Source organism: Lactuca saligna, chromosome 9 (genome assembly GCF_052625555.1).
Source record: "Lactuca saligna cultivar CGN05327 chromosome 9, ASM5262555v1, whole genome shotgun sequence".
Lineage (NCBI taxonomy): Eukaryota > Viridiplantae > Streptophyta > Magnoliopsida > Asterales > Asteraceae > Lactuca > Lactuca saligna.
This window is the reverse complement of record NC_136425.1, coordinates 74,439,189-74,451,830: the sequence shown is the minus strand read 5'-3', so window position 1 is coordinate 74,451,830 and position 12,642 is coordinate 74,439,189. Positions and strand designations below refer to the sequence as shown.

The window sequence follows — 12,642 nt, the reverse complement described above, 5'->3', positions numbered from 1 at the left end:
TATTATAACTTAGATGAGGTATGCTTTAATTCAAGCTATAACATATTTGAAAGGTAGGTGAATGACGATTCATTCCACCATGAAAAATGAAATATTGATATTAGGTTTTTAATTGGTTCTTAGAAATTCCTAGATTCTTTGAGATTCAATGAATTTTTCAAAGGCATGTTTCAATCTCGAGTGTGCCCTCCACGTTTTGTGACTGGGATACCGATGATCACAAAACGAAGTGTGAAGTAACCATGCAAATCACTTGGTACCCTTAAAGTTTATCACTTAATCGATGTGTCGGTAAACCACACACACTCCACCGATACTATGATAAACCTTAAGTAACCATTTACCTACCTTGTTAAGTCCAAGTTAGTGTGCCGGTTAACCACACACGCTCCACCAACGACTAAAGCAAAGTGTAAAGTGTAATTTCATGGATTAGCACCTTATTCACATTTTTCCTAAAGTAACTAAGATTGAGAATTTAATAATAGCATTTAGTTAATTTATAATATTCATCATACTTTTATTGAGAATTTTTATAAGTCCTTGTCTTACCCGTTCGGCTAACGACCCTCCATCGATCAAGGAAGCGGTGGGTGAGAGTGGACACCCATTAAGTTGCCATTTTATAGGCATCAAGTTTCTTCCTTCCACCGTTCCTTACACTTCTCCAAACCTTCTCCTCTCTTTCTTTTGAAAGAAATCGACACAAAGAGGCCACAAATCAAACTCATGGAAGTTCTGAGTTCTCGATTCCTCTATGATACCACCGGAGAGTGAAGTTGATCGATCGTTCAGTTCGCTTCTTCGATTCCGCCATAGACGATGCAGATGTGTCCGCCTCCACCACAAAACAATCCGATGAGTTTGCCTCCAACACTGCAGAAGGTAGTGAGCCCGAATTTCGTGCAACTCTACTTCGACTACGACAATATCCACATCCGACGAGTCCTGTTTCGATGTCGCTTACATTCAATTCCCGTAATTCCAAGGATGGGGTGGAGCTTTCTAGCGATGTAACACCTCGACCAGGTTTTCTTCTGGATTTGGATTTTCCGATTTTGGGATTACCTCAATTGTTGGTGTCAGGATCCAACTGCTAGAGTTTGAGTAAGTATTATGATTAACGATTTTTACTTTGTATTCATGAACTAAATCAAAAGCTATATTTGTTAGAATGGTTTTCAATCCCGTCTCCTTTTGTATTGAATCGATGGAAAACACGTCATAGGGCAGATACCCTCTCGCCACCACCATCAAATACTGGACATAGAAGGCAACGAAAGGTGGTCAATTTTTCCCTCTTTAAACCTTTACAAAGTTGATTCATCTGTAGTCTTTCAAAGAGGAGTCTATTTGAGTTTTCCTAAGGTGTGGATTTGTTTTGTATTTTAGCAAAATCGAAAAAAATATATTCTTTTACAGAAGCATAATCGTGACTATGGGAAGAGAAGTTGGTCAGGCTCAATTACCCATACTCTTATAGAAGGTTAGAAACAATGATGAAATAGAAGATCAATAATATAGAAGGTTAGAAACCATTACAATCCCTTCAAATGTTTGCAGGTGTACTTTTTCTTCGACTTTAGGAATTACTCTATTTTATGATTCATATGTTTTGTTGTTGATATATTCTAAATTAGCTTTTGAATCCTCTAAAAAAATTTGGCTCATATTGTTCCAGTATACTACAATGTCTTGAATAGGCTCTCCAAAATATTAATTTTTATTTCCATTACTCCTAAACTGATCACCTTATTTACCTCGAAGAATTATTTATTGTTCCCATTAAGTCTCCACCCAATTAGGTCTCAGTTTACTTATCTCAAGGTTGAAACTATTTTCTAAAATTGTTTTTATTGAAACAATTGTCCTTAGTTGATATAATGTTGATTTATATAACATCATTTATGCTATTAGTTTGTTTTCTACTATGTATCTGAGATTGGATGTCTTTTAACAGGATGTCAAGTCTAATGAAGACGAAATTTGGAGGGATCTCTTGGGAAAGGAGATCAGTTGGTTGGAGAAAGCATTTCGATAAAAGGAGAGGATGATGAGGTTTTATTCTACAAGTACATGATACTTTTGATTAATAGAATCTGGGAAGGAACATAAAGGTTCATTTAATACATTATGGTATAATGACACACCATTATAAATTGTTACATGTTCAACTACGCCGATCTACCGACTTCTATTTCCTTTGGTGCTATTTTGAGAGAGGCATCAGGTTGTTGCAAAGTGAGAATGCATTTTATTTTCTATAGTTCGATTATTAATTGATTAATATTCTTTTTTGAATATGACATGTATAAATTGCGTACTTTTGGTTCATGTAGCATATATATCTTCGAATTGGATCATATGAAAACATTGTTCGACTACCATCATGATCTGAATTTGACATAGAATCATATGCATTAGCAACATTTAAAGAGCTATTAACCAGACATAAATCACTTGTTGCTGAATATCTTAACAATAATTGCGATTGGGTAAGTGTTTTAGTTTGTATAGAGTCTTCTTTATATGTTTATAAGTTGATCTGTTCCGGAATATATAAATGGGTAGAATAATTTGTTAAATTACCAAAATACCCTTTAATAAGTATAGGGTTTTAAGGACAATTTGATATGGGAGAAAGGAATTCAGTTTCGTCTTCCATTCCTAGAAACGATGAAACCCATAATATATGGATTTTGGCGGATGTCGTTGGAATGGACTCAATTCAATTGCATCAATTAGGCGACCAGACATATCATGAAATAGAAACTCAAATTCCAGTGTCATTGGATTTCACCCGAATCCGTGAATAAAGCATATCCTTGGAGCGTATTTGGTTTGTATATTCTAGGTAAATCAAACGAAATTGAAATCTAGGCTTCTATTCCTTGTGTTTTGTCTATTAGATTTATATGGATTTTTGTTGATACATACCTGTTTTAGCTCATGTATTCCAGCTTAGTCCACGGTAGTTGGAATTCAATATTTTATTTCATGATATGTTTGGTTACCAAAATGTATTGAAACTTGAGAACCAAACATGTCACTTTTCCATGCAGAAATAGACATGCAATAGATGGTTGGCCAAATTTATCGAATTCAATTGCCAAATGGTATAGATCACAATTGTTAGTTGTTTGAAACTTGATAACTTTCTATCCTCCTTTTTCTCCTCATGAATTTTTCTTTTCTAATCTGCGACATGTACCTGATGGTTATTTCCATATATGGCACCCGTAAATTTCTCATGTCAAACACTTGGTGGCTGCTATTTGCAATGCATGCATTATAAGCACATTTTGTACAATGCAATGTGTCACACCCCAAAACTGAGAACGGTGGAAACGTTTTGGGGCGGAGGACGTCATGTAGTGTATCAAACCAATGTAAAGTAGTAAACAAGCAACAACATCATCCTTTTCATAAATAGTATAATTTTAATTACAAGTGTTCTTTCATAGTATAAGACAACATAATGAATAATCAAAATAAAAGAGGAGTATTGATTTCTCCGTCTTACAAAACCTGGTCGTCGTACCTATCTATTTGTGACATGAGAATACAAGTTATTTTGAAAGCGAGTATCAGCAATAAAGCTTGTGAATTCATAAGTAGTAATGTGTCTTTGATTTGTAAAACTGGAAAGTAAAGACGTGTAAACATTTGGAGAAAATTTTGTATAAGTATGAACTGTTTGAAAGTAGTTGAAAACGTTTGAACATCCTAGCAAATCCCTATGATTCCTATTAGTATAAAAAGTAGTCTTCTACCAAGACCTAACTGTTTTGAAAGTAGCCTTCTACCAAGACCCGACTGTTTTGAAAGTAGCCTTCTACCAAAACTAGACTGTTTTGAAAGTAGCCTTCTACCAAGACTAGACTGTACGCCTGTTGATATTATTTTCTACCTAATCGATTATGTGAATGTGGCACATGGTAAAGGTATTAATAATATATTACCCAAATTTTTAATCCGTTTGCAATTGTCGTATGCAAAGTGTAAGTAATGTAGTATTTGTAATAAGTGACTACTTTGTACTAATTTGCCTTACTTGAGGATTAATGTATAATGTGATGGATAGAACCCGTACTATACGCTCTCTATCAGGAGATTCTGGGAACCAAACACGAACCTGCATTTCTACAAGCCGTGAACATCCACATTACTACGATCATATATACCTAATATAATAATCACAATGCAGAGTGATTCATTAGTATACTTAGATCCTGAACTTGTTCCATGCTATAGCACCTTGTTATGTTAGCTCTGTTATCGTGTATCGTAAGTGTTGCCGTGCAGGCGTATCTATGAAAGCGTATTCATGTAAGCGTATTCATGTAAATGTGTTCATGTAAGAGTATCTATGTAAACTTATTCATGTAAGCATATCTAAGTAAACGTATCTATGTAAGCTTATTCATGTAAACATGTAATGTAGTAGTATAGACTCATGAATGAACTGACTCTTGTTTGATTCCTTGTACTTGGAATGGTAAATAGTATCTCCTAACTACACCTATTATAGTTACTAGTGACGTACGAGTATAATCGGGAGTACACCTATGCTAGCCAAAGGTACTGAAATGACTTAGGGAACCTTTATACCTATATATGTATACATGATATATAACTAATATTTAGACGACATTTGGATGAGCAACCGATGTCTTAAGGCCACATTCCAACGAGGAAAAGGAAATAAAGCGAGCTAGTCGTCCTAAGTCCTTTAAACATTATTTATATAACTATACATTTCCAGGCATGCATTTTTCAATATGAAAGCATAAAAGAAGTTTTGTAAAACCTTTGAAAAGTTTAATACTAAGAAACGATGACTTGATGTCAGCTTATAAAATGATTTGAAAGTATTTTGTTTGATAAGACAGTTTAAGTATAAGGAAAACATTTGATTGAAAACGCATTTGGGATAAAGTTTGAAAGGAAACTTATAGTACATAACACAGTTTGATAAAGAGTTTTAAACATGTAAAAACGTTTAAGAAAGTCATTTGAAGAAATCTGTTTGGTAAAACAGTTAACGTATAGTAAATCCATTTGCATGCTAGTTATTAATCACATGTGATTGATATAATAACTATACATGATTCAACTTGTATTCCCCTCATAAAGCATTTATAAACATTTAAAAACATTTAAAAGGTTAATTATGGGGTATGAACTCACCTGCAGTGAGTGGATCGGATGGGAGTGTCGGACAAGTGTTCGGTGTCAAGTGAAGACTTAAACACACACAATGATCGTAATAACATATGAAGACATATGTGTATATATATATATATATATATATATATATATATATATAATTAGTGATTATAGCACTAATTAGACATGTATAAACATCCTAATGTGAGAAAAACACTTTGGTCAAAGTGTTAAGAGGGTATCGGGTTGCAACAATGGAGTGCAAGGCTTTATATGGAAGTTTATGGTCAATGGACCATGTCTTAAGGAGTTTGCGGCCCAGGGGAGTCTAATACTAGCCTTAAAATCTCAATTGGGTCAACAAATGAGGCTCAAAACTATTATAACTTAAGTGGTTAAGTGTTCCAAGGCTTAAACAAGAGGTTGGGTGGGTTTAAGGTCCATGAATGGCCTTGTATGGTGTTTACGGCATGGGGACCACTTCCTTATGAGTTTACGGCCATAAACTCATGGTATGGAGTACCAAATGGTGTAATGAAGTCCCTAGTTCATTGGTGTAAGGTTCTATGCAAAGTTCCAAGGCTCACTAAGGGGTCAGGTTGTCATTTGCACCCTTAAAAGGGGTTTACAGCCCAAGAACATGTTTTGTCCGTAAACTCCTTGAATCATGTGATTCCTTATGTTTTCTAAGCCTTAAACATTATATACCTAGTGTAAAATGAGTTAGGACAAGAGTAATTACGATCTAGGAGCTTGAATGGTCGGTTGTGGCCAAGAACACTAGTGTGTGTTCTTGGTGTTCTTGGTGAAACTTGAAGATCTACAAAATGGAATTATTTCACAGATGAAATCATGTAAGATTACTTGTTGATGTAAGATATCAACTAGTTAAGACAATAAACTTACAAGATTTAAAGATCGGGGACGAAAGTTGGGATGATACTTGAGAGGATTTGGGCCAAGAAGAGGAAAGGAATGAACAAAGTGGACAAAACTTGACCTTATGGGAGGAGTTTAAGGCCCACATGGAGTTTACGGCCGTAAACTCCAATGTGGTGGCCGTGAACTCCTAGTCAAGATGTTCCAGACTTGTTCTTTGAGCCATAGATTCAACAGATAAACCCCGACACTTATTCCTTAAGTGCACAAGGCTCAGAACGCTCAAATAAACTCCTAATTGTGCTAAAAGATAACAACAATGAGTTTGACTTTTAATGAAGTGTTAGACTGAACTGGATGGAAAGTTTTGGGTTGTCTCATCATCCCCCCTTTAGAGGGAATTTCGTCCCAAAATTAGAATTTAGGGTAAGGTGTAGGCATGAATAATCGAGCAAGGAGGTGGGGAAAACTTCCTAATCGATTGGTTCTCGTGCTCATAAATGAATTTGGATCATTGGTTGGTATCCCAACGAACCTTCACTAATGGGAGGCGGCATTGCTTCGTCCGCTTGACCTCTCGATCGATGGTCACTACGGTTCTTCCACGAAGGCAAGGATCTCGCTGATCTCGATCTAGTCGAGTGGGATTACGATATTCCTGATGGAAAGGTACATTTTCAAGCTCGAGACGTGAAGGGTAAAATGTACGTTACTGAGTTCACGGTGTAGGTTGGGTTTGTGAGTTATAGGGTCGATTCAGGTAAGAATCCCGGAGGTCCTAACTATCTTGGATTTAGCTTACTACACTTTCCTAAGCGTATCAAGCCTTCCCAAAGTGAGACTTCCAAAAGGATTTGGTCTCTCACTTGGATTTCCAAAGGTTTCTTCCTCTTTCTTTTCCTCCCAGTCAAGGGCCACTCCCTTCTGAGTCAAAGTCGTAAGGGGTTCCGTAATCCGCGATGAGTTATGGATGAACTCTTGACAGTAGGTCAGCAAGACCTAGAATTTGGCTAGTTCCCATCAACGTCTTCGGTGCTGACAAATTCTCAACGATTTTGATTTTTAACAGGGTCCTCAAGAATTCCCACATTACTGGTAATGTGTCTTAGGAATTCAACTCTTCAAATCTAAAACTTGTATTTAGAGAACTTTTCTTAACGTTTCCCTAATCGTAGTGTTTCCATGTTTCATTGTAGATGCTCTTTATGATTTCCTTCTTACTAGGATAGTAGATAAGTAAGTCATTCACAAGGACAATGACGAACCGATCCAAGTAAGAATGACATACCCTATTCATTAAGTTTATGAATACTACGGGCGTATTGGTCCTATCTGAGGGGTATCACTACGGACTCGTAGTGTCCATATTGAGTTTTGGAAGGTTGTCCTCAGAACATCCTTCACTAACACTCGCAACTGGTGATATTCGGATCTTGGGGTCCATTTCTAAGATGCATCTCGTTCCGTGCGGTTGATCAACCAATTCGTCTATGCGAGGCAGAAGGTAATGACTTCTAATGGAAGTCCTGTCGAGGTCTGCGCTACGAGGACTTCCCAAGGTGTTACCCATCATAGTACTTCTCTCGCCCAATCACGCTTAACTGTGGAGTTCTGATGGGATCTAGTGCATTCGTGCTGGTATGATCACACCCGCTGAAGTCTGTCTTCTTGAAGAATAAGACTGGAGCTCTCAAAGGTGAGGAGCTTGGTCTTCTCATTCTATTGCTGAGTAGTCGTTAAGCTATCCGAATAGTTCTTGTATCTCCATTGGTGTGAGACCGTAGGGCGATCGGGTTACAGGAGTCGTATTGGGTTCTAAGTTCGTTCGCATGACGATGCAAGCACTCGTAATCTTGGGCAGTCTCCATCCTTAAGTTCATATTAGAAGTCATACATGATTCATCAATCACAGTCTCGTGTATATGAGTTGTATATAATTAAGATTAAAAAGGTAGTCGAATAAATGATTCTTCTTTAACCTCACATCCCAACAAGGAAAAGAAGTTAAAGTGGAATCATAAATTCTAAACCAGTAGAACCTTGATTATATACCACCCCTATGTATACATTCTTCAGCGATAGATCAATTGTATGGGTCTTGGATTGAACTTGACGTACTGCATGAATGGTACTTCGGGGAGGTTTAATGAGGTTTCTTCGGAAAGGATAAGAAACATGAGGTACTCTATGAATGAGCACTTCGGTGTTCTGGAATGACAGCTTCGCTAGAAAGACAATTTCAAAGAAAGAGATGTGCGCACGAAACTGGTATTGTGCGAATCGAATTGACTCAAGTTGTATGATAATATCGGACATACTTGAAAATAAAGACATTATATTAGAGCATAAAGGCTTTACAGACCAAACACAATAGTGCAACTTTTAACAGAGTTATAGTACTTTAGAGTAACTACAGGAATACTGCTGCGAACAAGGTATACTACAAAAGGCAAGTATACACAGCACGAGGGTCCCTTTACAGACGGGGTCTCGCAAAAGATAAAACTCGAGTTGCACTAGTTTTAAACATGTTTTATGAGTCTGTTACAACAAACGCCTTAGATAATTTAACGAGGGTCCGGGGTAGTCTCTCCTGCGACAGTGATCCTTAGTATTTCCCCGTCTGCGCCGGAGTTCTTTGCCATTGGACAATCCTTCTTGAAGTGCCCTATCTCACCGTATTGGTGACATATCGGGCTAGTACTAGCATCGGTGGTGGAAACAAGGTATCGAGTCGGAGTTATGTGTACGTGGGTGCTTTCGTTGTTCTTTCTTGTTGGACAGTTCCTTTGATTATGTCCTGTCTCACCACAACTATAGCAAACCTGGCTAGCTATGGTGGTGGAGGTGGTTCTACAGAAACGAGCAATGTACCCCATCTTGTTGCAATTGTTGCATTGCAATACTCGGCAAGCTCCAATATGATGATAGTTGTAACATCCGGATTTTACCAGGTATCTTGTAAATTTAATTTTGTTGAATTGTGAGGGGGACTCGGCGAGTTGGAGCTCAGACTCGCCGAGTAGGGATGCGGATTTGGGCAACGGAGCGCGCCTGGACTCGGCGAGTCTGCGCTGTGTAATAAAACCCTAAATTTCCGGGTTTGAGGCCTATTTAAGGGGCCTTATAGCCGTCATTTGTGCTCACCCAACCCTCAGTGAGAGACCCTTGTGTTCTTGAGCGATTTGTGAAGAGAAAGGAGCATTTCTTGACCTTGTGTGTGTTATTTAGCAAGAAGAAGGAGACTCTAGGCAAGAGGAAGCAAAGGAGGTTGCTATTTCGTGGAGTTGGAGCTTAGATCATCACTCTAGAGGTATGATCTCGGACTATTTTCTGTTTGGTGAAGCATTATGCAATTTAGGGCTTATGATGGTCATTTATGCGATGATTTGGTGCCCATTGGTTCCCTCCTTGAGTTGAGGATATGGATCTGGACCAATAGAGGTCCAAAGAGCCTCACTCATCAAGCTTTATGTATGACAATGGAATCCATGACCTTGTGTTGTAGTAAATGAGTCAAAAACATCATATATGGTCATATAGAGGTTGTATGTGCATCAAGATTGTAACTTTACGTGCTAAATGAGCTTGGAGGGACTGGATCTATGGATTAATGGACTGGATCTGACCTTTAGAGCAAGATTGAGTCAGTGCATGGCACGGACTCACCGAGTCCGAAGAACAGACTCGGCGAGTAGCATGAATGTTGCCCGACCACACAGTGAGTGGCCTCGCCGAGTTGGGGAGGGTGGACTCAGTGAGTCAAGGGGGAGTCAGAATGGACCGGTGGATTGAGTCAAACTGGACTCGCCGAGTTGTTTTGAGACTCGGCGAGTTGAGTCGTGGTGGCCCCACAACTCATGCCAGGTGGAACTCGTCGAGTTGAGTGAATGCTCGACGTGTCAAGGGAGGATTCCAGGGAAATTGGTGTACACGCCCAGACTCGCCGAGTCGCCTTGGTACTCGCTGAGTCCGGTCAGAGTTGACCGTTGACCGTTGACCAGAGTTGACCAGTGTTGACTCCTTATTGATAGTCAACCTTAGAGATATAAAGTGTTAATTAGAAGCATATAATGTTATAGGAGGATTAGAGCTCGGAGGATCGAGCACGAGGGATTTCCAAGATTCGTGAGATACCGAGATACGCGAGGTGAGTCTTCTCACTATACTTTACCTTGAGTAAGTAACCAGAGTTATGTGATAGAGTATTTGTATGCTATGTATGTTGTGTGTTGTACTGCATGATTTCTATGTGATTTATGTGGTGCATGTTTATCAGAGCTAGAACCTGAGGGTTCACAGAGTTTGGGTGCACGGACCCACAGAGTTATAGCCTAGAGTGGCTAATATGTGTTATATGTGGTATTTTGGGGAACTCACTAAGCCTTGTGCTTACAGTGTTGATGTTATTTGTTTCAGGTACTAGTGACGACTGCGGGAAGGCGCCGGCTTGATCCGTATACACACACGTTCGGAGCTTGATATTATGATCTTGGGATTTTGTACTGTTTTGTTGGATAATTAAAATGGTTGTTTTTATGAATATCGATGGAATTATGTTTTATAAAAATTGAAAATTTTGTTTGAAATTTTCGGTGTTACAAATTGGTATCAGAGCCTTGGTTTGAGGGATTCGGGTACACCTTCGGGGGTATTTGAACTCAAACTGAGGAATTAAAGAGATATTTCAAAATAAAACCAAAATTTTCTAAGAGTAAAAGATTTTCCAGGAAGAAACGTGTGTACGATCAGCCAGCGCCCGAACGGTGAATTCCCAAAATACCTTTATATTATGTGATAATTATTATTAATGTGATGTGTTTGCATGCTAGAGTAGGCTAGGTATTGCTAATAGGACTAGAGTGGCCTGTTTTGTGATGCGTTAGCCTAGGGAAGGGTGAGCTGCTATGAGATGCTGAGAGTAATTAGGTAGCAGCTAGGGCTTTGTGTGAGATCTATTTCAAAGTGATTTAAGTATAATAGAGTACTTGGGGATTGGGATCCGAAGAGGAAGATTTGGGGTGTGTACTGAGACGGTGCGGACAGTAGTATTAGCCCCGTACTACTGAAAGCACCGGTGCGGTACACAGTCCAAATAAGAATCTTGGGATGCCAAGAATCAAGGAGGGGTGGATTGTCGAATGTAAGAGTGTTCGAGTGAATTCTAATTATCGCATGTTGTATTTCAGAGGTTGCATGGTAAGGACACGTCACATGCCGGAGAATGCCGGAGCTAGTGATGAGGAGATTCGACAGATCATTCATGAGGAGGTGGCTGCGGTCATCAGAGCTGAGATACCAGAGATGTTCGGGTCTATTAAGACCGCGTTGATTGAGACATTTGACGAGCGCTATGCCGCTCTTTCTAAGGCTGCTGTTGCAGCGGCTACCGCAGCGATCGCTGCGGCAAGACCCCAGGGAGGTGATGCGTCATTGTTTAGGGAGTTCAGCAACACCAAACCACCAGAGTTTGATGGTACGCAGGATCCGGTGGCAGCTATGAGGTGGATATCTGATATGGAGGGATGCTTCTTCACTTGCTCGTCCCCTGAGCATTTGAAGGTTCGGTTCGCGCTGAACCAGCTTCGCTTGGGAGCGAAGGATTGGTGGAAGTTTGTGACGGCGCACTTCACACCTACTGAGCTTTCGGCAGTGACCTGGGAGAGGTTCACTACCATGTTTCGAGATGAGTACGTTCCCCAGGTGGAGAGGGAGCGTCTGGCACAGGAGTTTCTGACCCTCAAGCAGGGTACCGAGTCAGTTACAGCGATTACGAGGAAGTTTCATGAGAGGGCGATGTTCTGCCCTGAGCACGTGTCCTCCGAGCAGGCACGTATGAGCCGTTACCTGAGCATTCTGAGGTGGGATATTCGGGAGTTCGCTACGAACTCCTCGTATCGGACATTTGCCGAGCTTCAGGCAAATGCTCAGAAGAGGGAGATTGAGCTTGAGACTCAGGCCAGGGAGCAGGTGGAGTCTCTAGGGAGGGATCGGCGGCTGGCACAGTCCCAACCGGCAGCCAAGCGGGCCAAGCCCGCTGATCCCAGACCTGGGAGCCAGAAGGGCTGCACTTGTGGAAAGTGCGGCAAGGGTCACGATGGAGTCTGTCGAGCAGGGTCTTGCTACAAATGTGGCAAGGAGGGGCATATGGCCAAGGACTGCCCCAAGGGATTTGCAGTGTGCTTCCACTGCAACCAGACCGGACACCGGAGGGCAGAGTGTCCGCTGTTGCGCGGAGCATCTCAGGGGACTGCTCCCGCTGCCATCAGAGCTACTGCTACAGAGAGTCGGCCCGTAAAGGCCGAGGCACCGAGGGCTCGGGGGAGAGCCTTTCAGCTGACTGCGGAAGAGGTCCGTGCTGCACCCGACGTTGTGGCTGGTACGTTTCCTTTCTACTATTTAATTATGGGGTTGAGATATTATGCTTATATTATGCTATGCATAGGTACCTTCCTTGTGAACTCTGTACCTGCTTTAGTGTTATTTGACTCGGGTGCGAGTCGATCTTTTGTATCTTTGACATTTAGTCAGCATATCAGTGTTAGTCGTGGGGCACTGAGTCGGCCCCTGCGGGTTTCCATAGCCGCCGACAGA

At 40.4% G+C, this 12,642-nt stretch overlaps 1 pseudogene; it reads right to left on the bottom strand.

The window, feature by feature from the left end:
• Positions 1-7,581: 7,581 nt before the first annotated feature.
• LOC145019086 (5S ribosomal RNA) lies at positions 7,582-7,700 on the bottom strand (annotated as a pseudogene).
• Between the last annotated feature and the right edge of the window lie 4,942 nt (positions 7,701-12,642).